Source organism: Pinus tabuliformis, chromosome Q (genome assembly GCF_031772625.1).
Source record: "Pinus tabuliformis cultivar Carrire ecotype Pingquan chromosome Q, CPIR1, whole genome shotgun sequence".
NCBI lineage: Eukaryota > Viridiplantae > Streptophyta > Pinopsida > Pinales > Pinaceae > Pinus > Pinus tabuliformis.
This window is the reverse complement of record NC_142296.1, coordinates 1,146,956,742-1,146,972,383: the sequence shown is the minus strand read 5'-3', so window position 1 is coordinate 1,146,972,383 and position 15,642 is coordinate 1,146,956,742. Positions and strand designations below refer to the sequence as shown.

The 15,642-nt window shown below is 37.4% G+C and overlaps 1 pseudogene; it reads left to right on the top strand.

The window, feature by feature from the left end:
- Positions 1–7,271: 7,271 nt before the first annotated feature.
- On the top strand, positions 7,272–7,943 carry LOC149223643 (uncharacterized; annotated as a pseudogene).
- Positions 7,944–15,642: the final 7,699 nt, after the last annotated feature.

Sequence of the window (15,642 nt, the reverse complement as noted above, 5' to 3'; positions counted from 1 at the left end):
AGAAAATTTGGAAACCCCTTATCAAAGGAGAGATCTCCTCCTTCTATGAAAAAGGGTTCTTCACATTTTACTTTGAAAATAAGGCAGATCAAGATTTGATCTTTCGAAGTGGGTCATACTTCATGGGGGACAAGGTCTATATCTAGATCATTGAAGCCCTAACTTCAACTCAGACAATGATGTTCCTTTTGTTGTTCCTGTATGGGTCAAGCTTCCTTTCTTACCCATACATTGTTGGAAAGATGCAACATTTTGAAGTATAGGCAATGATCTTAGGAAATACATAAATCAGGTTGAACCCCATGAGGGTTTGTTCCCCTATGCCTGGATTTGTGACAAAGAGGATCTGGACAAAGGATTGCCAACAACCATGAATTTAAATTTGGATTGTTGGAGCCATATTCAAGAAGTTGACTATGATCATGTCTTGTTTAAATGCAAGTATTGCCATGAATATGGCCATTTTGCCAAAAGTTGAACAAAAGGACAAGATGAATAGTCCAAACAAGGGGAATCAGGGGAATAATGGTAGCAAGCTAAATGAAGAAAAGGGCCAATTAGATTCCAACCCACCTTGGGTTCGCAACAAGACAATACAAGAACCAAAAAAAATACTTGTTCCCCAAGCAAATATGAGCAAAGTAGTGGAGAAGGTATGAGTAAAATAGTTCATGGAGGTGAAAGTGAGAATAGATTTGAAGCACTAGATTTGGAAGAAGAAGAAGGGGAACTCCCATCTACTCTTCCACGTTCTCCAGCTTAGGTGCAACATAAAGAGGCAAAAGATCGAAACCTAGAGGATGTCAAATCTCACTCATATGAGGATCAAGATCTAACCCAAAACCATCTCTCAGAGATAAAGGACGAATTCTTCTCCCCACGAAATGCTAAAGTAGGCTCCACTCTTACTAGCTCAGTTGAAGAGAAATTGAAGGATGAGAAAGGAAAAGAGAAATAGATGCAGAAGCAAAAGGCTGGTAGGAAAACAAATAGGAAAGTATACACAGAGAATAAATAAAAAGAGAAGGAAATGGGCTACCAATACACTTTGGACCCAAAAACTATGGAAGTCAGAAGCACCAAAAAAGGAAAGAGTTCCACCCTATCTCATAGGGCCCCTCAAACTTGTAGTAAATGATGAAGGTCCTCTCATGGAATTGCAAGGGATTTGGGTCAGAAAAAAGTATGGTAGAAGTTAAATCTCTATTAAAAAAGGAAAAACCCCAAATAACCTTGCTCCAAGAGATGAAAATGGAGTAACTAGAAGTCCACCAAAGGCATCATAAGCTTTGGAATGGTAATGTTATTGTGATAGTTAGTTCAAGGGAAGCCTCCAACGGTCTATCCACAATGTGGAAACCATACCACTACAAGCTATTCAGACAACATTCTACTATCCATTGGTTAGTAGTCCAACTTCAACACCTTCCCACTAACTAGGTATGCTCCTTTGTTAAAATTTATATGCATGTTCAATTTAGGGAGAAGCAAGATTGTTGGTCCTCCTCATTATCTTTTGATGAAACTATATGTTCTGCAAATAACACTCTAGGAGGTGATTCCAATACCACTCTTCATAAATGGGAAAAAAATGGGGCCCTCCCATAAGAGATCCTTCCCAAGAAAATATGGAAGATCTACTCTAGAAACTCAAGCTTATGGACACTAAGCCTTCCATCAACAAATACACTTGGGATAATGGAAGATCAAGGCCTGACCATATCACTGCTCATCTGGATAGGTTTTTTATTTCATATTCATTCCTCACTCAGTGCTTCATAGCCCAGACACACATTCTCCCATGGTATGGATCTAATCACAAACCAATAACATTGGAATTTCAGAGCATTATTAATTATGGATCAATTCCCTTTAGATTATGCCCTCTCTAGATAACGTAACCAAGATTCAATAAATTAGTAGAAAATTCATGGAAGGAATGGGTCACAAGTATCCCAATCAACATTTGGGAACAAAAAAATAAGAGGCTAAAGGGGGGAATAAAACATTGTGCCAAAGAAATATAACCCTCAAAAAATATGAGAATAGTGTGGAGATTAAAATCAAGAAGCAATTGGCTCAAAGTTAAGGATGGAAATTCCAAGTTTTTTCATAAGCAAGATAGAAGTTGAGAATGGAAAAACAATATCCAAGAAATTATGGTTCAAGGGAGAAATATTGAGTACTTTCAATTGATTAAAACTTAGGTGGTACAAAACTTTCACTTTTTATATAGTCAAGTTGACACACCCTCACCGGAAGTTGAGAACATGCTACAACATGTTCTTGCATTAATCACAATAGATTGGAATCAAATGCTCACACAACTCCCCTCAGAGGATGAAATCAAGTAGGCAATGTTCTCCTTTAGCCCGCACAAAGCCTCATGGCATGACGGCTTTCCAGCACACTTCTAGTAATTTTATTAGGACGTTATCAAATCAAACCTATGTAGAATTGTGGGTTACTCGCTAAAACAAAAATACATTGGTGGAGGAATCAACACGTCTTTTCTGGCTTTGATCCTGAAAGAATCCAATCCTTCTTGTTTCTCTCACTTCCTCCCAATATCTCTTTGTAATGTATCATATAAGGTGATATCTAAAATTCTTACCAATCGTCTCAAGATATTTCTTCCACGCGTCATCTCTGAAAATCAAGGAGGCTTTGTCCCTCAAAGACAGATCTTAGAAAACATTGTCTTGGTCCAGGACGCAATTGACTCCAGACATAAATGAGATGAAAAAGGCATGGTTATTAAATTGGATAAGGCAAATGCCTTTGACCGAGTCAGGCACAGTTTTATATTCACAATTATGAATCAATTAGGCTTTGTTGAGCACTTCATACAATGGATAAGATTATGCATCAACTCTCCTTGGATTGCTCCACTTGTGAATAGAAAACCAATAGGCTTTTGCAACGCAACTAGAGGACTACAACAAGTGTTGGCATTATGGCTAATGTGTTGTCCTTGATGGCAACCTACTTGATAAAGATGTCAACATTATGATAACAGGATGTTTATGCAAAGTGATACAGATGTTACAAGTGATATGGACAAAGGAATATCAGTTCATAGACAAATGAATGATAAAGGTGATGTTTGAGAAAGTATACGCGGGTCCTAAGAAGAAAGGTCGCGTACATACGCAAGTATTGTGAAGGAAATTCGCATATAGAATCCGCACCACAGTAATCTGGATACCAGGGGTCTTTACCATGGTATTGGCCCATAGTAATGGGTGTGACAACAGTTATTTGATCCCGTCAAAGAATACCAATGACATTACTAAGGGATTGGCCTAAGGTATTGGCTAAGGCTAAAGATATATAAGGAGATGGAGATCAAAGTGTTAAGTGTGCAAGTAATGTGTTATACATGTGTGATCTGATTTGGAACAGGTGTGCACTAGGGAGCAAGGAGAAGACTCAGATTTGAAAGATATGAAGATGTGTTGACATATATGCTTGATTGATTTGCATGTTGAAAATGTCTAAGTATCTAACAATGATAGATTTGTGATGATAATGATGTTGTGATCTAAATGAATTATTCAATTTTTGTAATGATGACAATGAAGGTTGTAGAGTGTGAAGATTATGTTTACAACAAAAGTTTTCAGATATGTACACGGGTTTGTCTCACGTTAGTCGCCTACATACGCAGATCTGCTTCTGGGTAGTCGCGTATATATTTTGCAAAGTGTTTTCAGTATGTTCAGATCTATACGTGGGTGTTGTGTATGGTAAGGGCATACATACATCGACATGCTTTATGGAAGTCGCGTGTATATACTAGGGTTTTGTAGTATGGCTTGTTGATGACATTTGATCAGTTCTATTCTATTTGTTATTGTCTGTCGATGATGTATCTATCATGATAATTTGTGTTTGACAGTATTGATTGAGTTAAGTTAGTTATGGAATGGAATGTTGATTAGTGATGATGCTACATTGTGGTGATCTGTAATTGATTTAGTACATGATTCAGTGGTTGTTTCAGTAATGTAGTGATTCAGATTCAGTTGTTAGTGATTTGAGATTTGTACGCAGGTCTTATACAAATGAAGTGTGTATATACACAGGTGTGCTTCAGATAGTAGCATATACATTATGATGTATGTTTGATCAGGGTTTGCAGTGAAAACAATTGGTTCCTGTGATGACTAATGGTGTATATATTGGTATATTGATGAATGGTTTTGCATTGGTATGATCTGATGATTTAGATATGCTATAGATTGGTTTGATCTAGTAGCATTAGTTGATTGAGATTCAGTGATTGGTTTGCTTGTATTACAATGATTTAGTTGGTTCAGTTATTATCTTTCATATTCGGTATTTGTTTGATATTGAGCTTAATGATGGGTGTGGGTCCAGTTTGAAAATTTGATGAAAGTTTGCCTACAAGGTTGATGTTTTGAGTAAGGTGGATCCAATATGAAATATTATGAAACGTGGTCCATAGAGATGCTAAAGGTTGGAGCCTTCAGTGAGGGAGTCAGAGCTTCCTTCCAATGGTAGCTGGCAAATTTTTGCAAGGAGTAGCTACTCCCTTCTGGTAGGAGCCAGTAAACAAGATCAAGGGTTGGGGCTCCCTTCTAGTGGGTGTTGAAAAACAAGAGAAGGTTGTAGCCTTCTGCAGGTGGGTGCCTGCATACTGGTATAAGTCTGCGCCAATACAAGATTGTAAGATGTTTTCATTTATAATAAAAGAAGAAGACAGAGACAACAACAACAGTGGTTTTCTCCCACATTGGGTTTCCACCTAAAATTTTTGGTGTTCTCATGTGTTGTTGTGTTGCTTATGTGTTATGGTTTATTTTCCTCTTTACTACATAATATATGTCTGACGAAACTAATAATACACTGGTTAAAGATAAAGATCTAATGGAACTTATAAAGAATTAAGTTAACTAATATATGTTGCTTGCTTTCACTAAAGTTGCCTACATACGCTAGTTGTTTAAATGACAGTAGCGTATAATTTTCAAAATATGAAATGAAAAAGATAAAGTGGTTTTAAAATATTGATTCACCCCCCACCCCCCCAAAGTATTTTTCCCAACAATTGGTATCAGAGCAGGTCACTCCAACGAAATCTTAACCACTTGATGTGGATCGGGGACAATGGGAAAAAAGCAAAAGAAGGCAACTCAAAGGAAGAAGTCAATTCAGGAGAACAATGGAAGTGATGCATATGATGATGTGGCAATATCTGCATCTATGGGTCAAGGACAATCTATAGCAGAAGAGCAAGGAAAGTAATAAACAATGGACAATAGAGGTATGTTTATGTTAAGTGATGATAATTATCAGGAATGGAAAGAAGAGATGAAGTCTAAGTTAATGATCATAGGATTTGATGTTTGGAATTTAGTATGTAATGGTTGCACTAAAACTCCTCCATCAAGTGAAGAATTACAAAATAATAATGTAGCATTAAATGAAATCTTTGGTAACATACCTGATTTAGCATTAAGAAAGGTTCTGCACTATGAAATTGCAAAGGAAGTATGGGGTAATCTACAAGAAATCTATGAAGGGAGAACAAAGGAAGGCTATTCATTAGGAGAACCAATTGGTAATATTATTTTTAAAGAAAATAATGATGTATCAAAAGATGAGTATATTATGTTTGATGGAGTTATTGATTCAGAAGAAGACATGATAGAGTGTAATGCCCCACTTAAATCTTATCATGCAAATTTTATTTAATGTTTACATTACCTGAAAATATTGAGAAATATTGGTGAATACCTTCATTTTGGAAACTATAAATTATTTACTAATATAAAATTCATTATTTCTATTTTATTCAAATTCCCAACTTGCCTTCTCAAATTGAATCTTAGGTAGGATATGGTCTCCTTCCATTATTTCAAGTTATATATATATATATATATATATATATATATATATAGATATATTCATCTCACATTCCCAAATGTACTCTCACATTTACTTAGGAGAAGACATGGCCCTCTCCATTTAATTACATCTCACATTCCCAAATGTACTCTCACATTTACTAGGAAGAAGACATGGTCCTCTCCGTTTAGTTACATCTCACATTCCCAAATGTACTCTCACATTTACTTAGGAGAAGACATGGTCCTCTCCATTTAATTACATCTCACATTCCCAAATGTACTCTCACATTTACTTGGGAGAAGACATGGTCATCGCCATTCAATTACTAATATATATATTCATCTCACGTTCCCAAATGTACTCCCAGATTTACTGGGGAGAAGACATGGTCCTCTCCCATTAATTTCCCAATTTTATATTCATATCAGATTTCCAAATGTACTCCCAGATTTACTTGGGAGAATAGAAGTCAACTGTAAGGATGGAGGAGAAGTTAATGACATTAATGAGAGGTGGCTGAGGTGGAGAAGAGAGGGAGGGTATAAAAGGGAAGGAGGAAGGGAAAAGGGGGAGATGTGGGGGTCTTGCTTTGATTTTGGGGTTGGTTGTGATTTTACGATTGCTATGATTTTGGAGACCTTAGGAACCTATGGAGGTTTCTTGGGTTGTTGAGAGGAGAAAAATATTGTTTATCTTGGTCTGGATTATTCATTTTGGACACACTACATCTGGTTGGACTTGGGCTCGGAGGGCTAGGGAACCTATGGAGGTTTCATGGGCTAGGAATTATTTCCTAGTTGGCTGGGAGGTAGATCCAGTTGGGTTAGTCGAGAGGAGTGTTTCAGTATGAATCGCAACTCAAAGGCATCTCCACCAACCATTGGTACAGGTATTCCTCTATGCACATATTACTCATGTAAATTAATGAAATGAAATGTTCACTATAAGTTGTAGGGATTAGAATGTAAATGGTAAAATTTTCATTGTTTGAAAGTCTTGCAAGAAAGTAAATTATTGCCTCTTATTGCATTTAAATTCCCGAGAAAATAGATCCGTTAAAAGACCCTAGGATAGGGCCTTACACATGGTATCAGAGCTTTGGTTCCAAATCTGGACCCAAAGCCCACTAAACCCAAATTTTGTTGTAAGAGCTTGTACCCCTTATAAGGACTTGTAATCCTAATATATACATATAACAATTTGTTTTTAGATGGAAAATGATACCCTCTTTATTGCCATGGAAAGCAATAAAACTGAAGTAAAGACATGTTAAATTGCTTATGGTTGCATTAAGAAGAAATAGTAGCATATATTCTTGTTTTGTCCGCTCAAAACTACCCAGACCTTCAAAGTCCAACATGACAGAGAAAGAGAGAAAATTATAGTGTGAAGCCATGGCTCTGAAACTGGGGGATACAGTGCCAAACTTTGTTGCAGACTTGAGCATGGGGCCTATTAAACTCTATGAATATATTGATAACAGTTGGGCGATTCTATTCTCCCATCCGAATGATTTTACACCGGTGTGCACGACGGAGCTGGTGGCGGTTGGGAAACTGATGCCCGAGTTCGAGGAGCGCGGCATCAAAGTCCTGGCGTTGAGCTGCGACGAAGCGGAACGCCACAGGGCTTGGATTGAAGACATCGAGGGCTTCAATGAAGGGAAGGCCATGGTAACTTACCCCATCGTGGCCGACCCCGAGAGAGAGGTGGCTGTGAAATATGGAATGCTAGATCCCGACGAGAAGGACAAGGTCGGAATGCCCGTAACTACAAGGGTCATTTTCGTGATTGGCCCTGACAAGAGGCTGAAGCTGTCCATTCTTTACCTTGCCACCACCGGCCGCAACTTCTCCAAGATTCTCAGAGTCATTGATTCGTTGTTGCTCACCGCCAATTACAGCGTTGCGACGCCTGTGGACTGGAAGCACGGGGAGGATTGCATGGTTCTTCCCTCTATCCCAAACCATACTGCCAATGAATTGTTCCCCAAGGGCTTCCGCACGGTTCCACTCCCCTCAGGCAAGGAATACATCCGCCTCACCCCCCAGCCCGATATACCTTAGACATGTAAACTCCTCTCTACTCTCTGATTTCTCTATGTCTTTTCTTTTTCTGAGATTGTTTGTTAGGGTTTTGTGCCTCTGCGTGCATAACAAGTATCTTTGGAACTATTAGTTGCTGTTTTTCATCGCCAGTGGTAAGTGTTGTATGTTAGTTGGATATCAACCTTGGCTTGTTGTATCTGTTGGCCATCCATCACAGGAGAGGAGGGGTGGATGAGCTAAATAATGAGATTATAGATGTAGATTTCTTCTCTCGGGTGCTTTAAATGGTGATGTTGTATTATATTCTGAAGTAAGTGGTTTGGATTTGGCTCTTCCACCTTCCTTTGTTGCATCCGTCCAAGTTTACAGTTGAGTTATCAGGGTTTTCTTGGTCTTCGACTTTTGAACAAAAAAAATGTTGGGCATCCCTCTTCTGCCTTTTGCTTCTTTTGTTTGTCTATGTTTATAGAATTGAAAATAGTTTACAGCTGGGGCATTATGGATTCCTTAGTAAAAAAATGTTGGATATATTGACAAAAAATATGGTATATTATAAAAAAAGAGAGACGAATCCACTTAAAGGATAAAGAAAAGCTTCGAGATGGCTTTTCACTCTGCATACATTGGACATCTAATTTGACAAAAAGACATTTTTCTATATAAGAAAAGAAAACACCATTCATTGAACTTTTTTTTTTCAAAATGAAGCTTCCACAAAACATGCAAAGCATCCACTGGATTGCAATGCTGAGCCCTTGTGTAATGGAGTTAACATCATTTATCTAAGCCATTTTAAAAAGTTCTCGCTGTAAAGAAGATGATGTGAAACAATTAAACAGTTCTCGCAGTAAAGAAGATGATGTGAAATAATCTTAACACTGAAACTCCAATGACATGCTCTGCTTTTGGTGAGACTTGGGACAAGGATATTCCCCGTGACAAGTCATTCACAACTGAAGGATTGTGGGTATCATCACCTAACTGATGAGGCATATGTTGTTCCTTTGATGCCTTTTCTAATTGCTCATATGGAGATGAAATAGATGTTGTCTGAACTTTGGACAACATCTCTGTCTTAGAAACTGCCCAAACATCAGATGGCAGACCTTCCCCAACTACAGATTGTTGGGGCACAAATGCAGCCATCTGACTGTGTTTGAGATTTTCATCTGATTGCATCTGCTGTGATAAATTTGTTCCCCTTGGAACTTGTTGATTCCTCAAGAGTAAGAGACTGTCCACAGTCAGCAACACTTGGCCACTCCAGATAAGGCCCTGAAAAGGCTTCCGACAAATTAGAAGAATCTCTTGCTGTAATGGCATCTGCATTGCTTCATTGAAGTTCTGGGTTGCAGACGTTACTGCAGGCTGAAACGACCAATTCGGATCAAAGGAAATTATTCTATTCGTTATTTATTTCTCATTTGTCTGGTCATATTGTGAGTTGTAATATATATCATGAAATTGTTTTAGTAACAGTAAACAATGATTAAATATATAAAACCTTTGACATTTAGAGGACATTTCTCTCAATTTACAAAAAAAAATAAAGTATGAAAATCATGAGGGAAACAGTTTCTGAAGTTTTGAGTCTTTTATTTTCAAGTTAACTAATTGGGTTGGAAGATGAAAAGCTAGCAAATTGGAAGAGTGAGACTTTTATATTCACTAAGGTATTTATATGCATGAAACTTATACTAGCACCTTCTGGTGGAATTGATAGTGCACTAATCAGTTGCTTGCCAATATTTTGGTTTTGGTACCACCTTATAGCATATCCGGGTTCAAATGCTATTTTCCATGGTGGACAGTTGAATCTGTTTCAACTCTAATTATTATCAAGGGATTTCACAAGGTTGTCACATGAGCATCTGTGATGCCCATTTTGACTTAGATAGCTACCCATGCTAAGGCTCTATTTTGCAGCCCCATGTTATTATTTATGAACATTATGTAATATTGATGAATTTGGTTGGACACGTGAAACTACTTATATAAATCAATTGATAGATTTGATATTGATGATGGAAATGGTTGATGTATGGCCTAAATGTATGACTCACTTAGTGGTGAATTATCCAATGCGTGACTTATCAGAATTATTTTGTTCATATATGGCTCAACTGGATATGCTTGGTTTAAACAAATGACTTAGTGAATTTATGATTTATTTCCAGTATGAATTGCAAGATTGATATGTGGATACTAGACTTAATAACATGAGGATTATATATCTCATTGTTATATAAATGCATGAATAAGAGCTAACCCGCAGGGGGAAAGAACTATATGATAGCCAAGATCTACTCTTCCATTGTGAGAAAGTCGAGACATCTCGTGGGGAAGGTATAATGTACATTGTTCTACTACATTTAGTATCTACTTGATATGCACTCTTATGACACAAGTAAAATGCAAATGACAAGTGTTGGGACGACTTGACTGGATTATTTGATGACAAGTCCAACCAGCTCTGTAGTGTGGTCTGTGTGACCCTAGTTGTGAAGGAGGGGTGGAGGCATTTCCCACCGTGTATCCTCCGAAACCTGGAATCGTGGGAGGGCAGTGGTGGACACGCTCCCCTGGACGTGTGATGACGATTACCAGCTGCCTGTTGAGGATGTTAGGTTGATATAGTTGACGCTTCCACCATGTCGGTTTTATCAGTGGTTAGTATGGCCGTTGCCACTGATAAAGCAGCAGAGGACGGATAGGGTGGGAACAGAAGTAGGTTACCATGGATAGGAGGATATGGATCAGTTGGAGACTCTTGATGAAAAGTAATGTCATTGTCTAACTTATCAAATTTTACTGCTATAACTCTCTTTATGGTTTGTTATGCTTCAAACTCCTGGTATCTTTTCATTCTAACTTCAGGACGAAGTTTTTTGAAGGAGGGGTGTATGTAATGCCCCACTTAAATCTTATCATGCAAATTTTATTAATGTTTACATTATATGAAAATATTGAGAAATATTGGAGAATACCTTCATTTTGGAAACTATAAATTATTTACTAATGTAAAATTCATTATTTCTATTTTATTCAAATTCCCAACTTGCCTTCTCAAATTGAATCTTAGGTAGGATATAGTCTCCTTCCATTATTTCAAATTATATATATATTCATCTCACATTCCCAAATGTGCTCTCACATTTACTTAGGAGAAGACATGGTCCTCTCCATTTAATTACATCTCACATTCCCAAATGTACTCTCACATTTACTAGGGAGAAGACATGGTCCTCTCCATTTAATTACATCTCACATTCCCAAATGTACTCTCACATTTACTTAGGAGAAGACATGGTCCTCTCCATTTAATTACATTTTACATTCCCAAATGTACTCTCACATTTGCTTGGGAGAAGATATGGTCATCTCCATTCAATTACCAATATATATATTCATCTCACATTCCCAAATGTACTTCCAGATTTACTGGGGAGAAGACATGGTCCTCTCCCATTAATTTCCCAATTTTATATTCATATCACATTTCCAAATGTACTCCCAGATTTACTTGGGAGAATAGAAGTCAACTGTAAGGATGGAGGAGAAGTTAATGACATTAATGAGAGGTGGTTGAGGTGGAGAAGAGAGGGAGGGTATAAAAAGGGAAAAAGGGGGAGATGTGGGGGTCTTGCTTTGCTTTTGGGGTTGGCTGTGATTTTACGATTGTTGTGATTTTGGAGACCTTAGGAACCTGTGGAGGTTTCTTGGGTTGTTGAGAGGAGGTTAATATTGTTTATCTTGGTCTGGATTATTCATTTTGGACACATTACATCTGGTTGGACTTGGGCTCGGAGGGCTAGGGAACCTGTGGAGGTTTCATGGGCTAAGAATTATTTCCTAGTTGGCTGGGAGGTAAATCCAGTTGGGTTAGTCAAGAGGAGCGTTTAAGCAGGAGTCGCAACTCAAAGTTCCACCAGCCACCGCTATAGGTATTCCTCTATGCATAGATTACTCATGTAAATTATTGAAATGAAATGTTCACTATAAGTTATAGGGATTAGAATGTAAATGGTAAAATTTTCATTGTTTGAAAGTCTTGCAAGAAAGTAAATTATTGCCTCTTATTGCATTTAAATTCCCGAGAAAATAGACCCGTTAGAAGACCCTAGGATAGGGCCTTACATAGAGGAAGTTCTTAATCTTAGAAGAAAACTTGATTTTGCTTTAAAAAGGATTAACAATCTTAAGGATAAGTTGCAGGCATATGATAACAAGGATCATGTTAAATCAATAAGTGTTGCAGTAGAATCTAAACAATATTGTGAAGGACTTGAAGCTAAGATCATCTCTCTAAGAGCAGACCTTGAAAAGTCAAACAAGAGAAATGAAGAGCTACTTCAAGTATTTGAAGAACAAGAGAATGGGCTGAAGGAAGAGATTATCAAATTAAAGGAGCAATTGGAAGAAGGAAGAAAGGTTGAAGAAGGAATGAGGAAGCAGTATTTGGAAAAGGAAGAACAATACCAAAGAATGGAGGTTGAGGTAAACATTCTAAAAGGTAAATTAGAAGAAAAGGATAAACACTTGAGATTTCAAGATAGTACTAAGATTTTGGATAACATTCTTAGTAGTCAAAGGTCTCCTTCCATTAAATCTGGTCTTGGTTTTCATGAAATTGTAAAAGGAGAATCTAGTTCACAAGCTTGTGCAAGGATCTTGAAGGATAACAATACAAAATCTAAAATTCTTGTTAAAGAGATACCAGATCAACATCCAAGGAAGATGAATTTTCAAAAGAAATAATTTGCTCCTAATAATAGAAACATTAATCGATTCTCTCCTCTGATCAATAATGTTGAATGCTTTATATGTCATAATTATGGACATGTTGCAGCCAATTGTAGAAGCAGATTGTTTCAATCTCAAACAAATAACCACTTCACAAGAAGGTCATCAACTCCCAGGTGCTCAGGTTTCTTTAAGGGGTGTGGTTTTTCTTGCAACATATTTGGTCACAAACCTATTAATTATAATATAAGGAATATGAAACAGATATATAATGATTCGTCAACTACATTTTCCTGTCATATAAGTTGTTATGATTGTAACAAGTTTGGGCATGTAACAAAAGAATACAGGAACAAGTTAATGGACCTCCACAGACAACATGGCAACAATCAAATAAGAATATTGTTTCCAAATGACCTGAGAAGGATGGATCCACCCACACTTCTCTTAATAAGCTGAAAGAAGAAGAACAAATAAGGTGTGGTCTTGCTCTGTGCTCATTTGAAGATGAAGAAGAATGGTACATAGATAGTAGATGCTCTCATCACATGACTGGAGATAAGGACAAGTTTGAATTTCTCAAGAAAAACAAATATGGTAAGGTAATTCTTGGAAATAGTGCTCTAGCAAAAGTTATGGGAAAAGGTAGAATCAAACTTGAGAAGTATGCAAAAGAAGTTGATGCATTATTAGTTCAAGGGCTAAATCATAATATTCTAAGTGTAGGTCAAATGGTTGACAAAGGACGTATAATTGTATTTACATCAACTAAATGCAAAGTTATAGACGAAGAAACTGGAAAAGTTATAGCAAGAGGATACAAAAATCCAGAGAAATTATATATGTTAGCTTAGAATAATTCAGTCGTAAATATGAGGTATAGTTCCTCTTCTTCCTTAGACTCGGAATAAAAGAAGATAGTTCCCATTGCATTATATTTTGTTTAAAGCATACTTCTAACAGTGATTGCAAAAGTGATGCGAGGTACATGACCTTCATGAAAACAATTGATGATTACCAAGTGCACAAGATGAGTAATGTATGATCTCAGGGGGAACTATGCATGAGTATCTTGGTGATAGTTATCTAGTTTGGTTTGATATTCATTTGGTGGTGCTTATACTGCTAAAATTTCATTGATGAAGTAACAATGAACAGGAACATGCATGGTATGTTTAGGTGGGAGTTACATTTATCAAAATTTCAACATTTTACTTTCCGTATGCAGATCACATGAAGGATAGTCGTGTATATACTCAAGTTTTGATCTAGACAGTCACGTATGTTTCTATGAGATGGATAAAAGTAACATAGATTCAGGGGGGGCTTCTCATATGATTCCATCAAATTATTATTAGCTTTCTGGTTCTTATATTAGTTTGGTGCAGGCTACTAGTGATATGATGCTTAGGAATGATGAAGTTATGAGTTGTTGCAAGTCTTATGCTAGTGTTGTTGATGAAATGGTTCTTTGATGCATTAGTTGATTGATGGTGAATTGTTGGCATTATGGTTCCTTGTTGCATGATGGTGTTTTTGGGCTTGCTCACTCTTTGCTAAAGTTGATCATTAGGCATGAATTGGATATGATGAACTTATGGTTGATGTTTATATGTTACTTGAGTTGCACTTGATAAAGGGAAGTGTAGGCTATGGTCTTTGTTGGCATGGATGATGATGAGTTTATGATTCACTCACTGCTTGTTGACATTGATATGTTGTTGTCATTATGTCATATGTGTTGAATTTCCACGATCTTGGGTCTAGGATATAATCTTAAAATCTCTAACACTACCAAACTAAGAATCTCGACAAAACTACTTTGCACATCAGAATATAAACAGGAGTAAATCACACATGCACAGAATATGGACAACTTTTTACAATTTTCAACCTAACTTCGTTTTAAATAACATATAATACAATAGTGTAGGGCTCTCGTACCAGAGATACCGGCCCTCATACATCCACTAATATAAGATACAAAATTGGGGCTTGGTGTCAGTCCATCGACAACCAATCTACCCTCAACAACATACTATGACCATCTGGCTAATGTATTTGACTCTCTTGGCTCCTCTTGGTCATATTGTTGGGGCCTTCGTTTTGAATTTTGAAAGTTTTGAAGATTTGAAGAGGGAAAAATAGGTGGTGGGAGCAACGATCAAGTTTCAGAAAGGACAATTGGGAAAGTAGACAAGACCATGTAGTCATGGGGCAGTTGCGGCAAGGTGTCAAGAGAAAGCAGAAACAGCCAAGCGAACAAGGAGGAGGATGTGGAGTAGCTTAGGGGAAAGACAACCGAATGAAACTGGTAGTTCAAGTAGCGGAGCAGAAGATAAAAGAGAAAGACCGCAAGGAGAAAGGGGTTGTTGGTTTCGGTATCTGAGGGAGTTCGATGCACATAAGAACTCGATCAGAAGAGTGGAGAAGTGGAAGGAAGATCAAAGTTGGCCTTGGTATGAGATCTGGAACATTCTGTAGTCATGGTATTTTATGTAGTTGCTCATGGCTATACGCTGGATGTATATCGTAATGAATCTCCTGTTGAATTAATATGAATGCGCACTTGGATTAGTTGTGTAGTATTATCTGTGTATTTGGTTGTAATTTATGGGCCTGCTAAAAAGTTTTAATGTTGAAGGTATTTCCTCATATGAATATGATCTCTATAATTATATAATGTTAGGGTGAATGTATGCTTTAAGTTGTACTTAGAGTGATGGTTAGGATATCCTTGATATCCTTCTAAACCCTTCTTAGTTTTGGTCACGACACGCCTCGGGTGAGACTCCTTATCCCCTGGGGTAAGGTGAAAATGCTGACGTTGTCCTAGACCACAACGGTCCCTTGTTAGCCCCTTATGCTTGAACCCAGGATCCTTCCCTGATGACATTTTTGTGCCAACAAATGGTTCCGTTGTCGGGACCTGAAATCACTAGAACTGGTTTGGAATATGGTGTCAAGGATATTT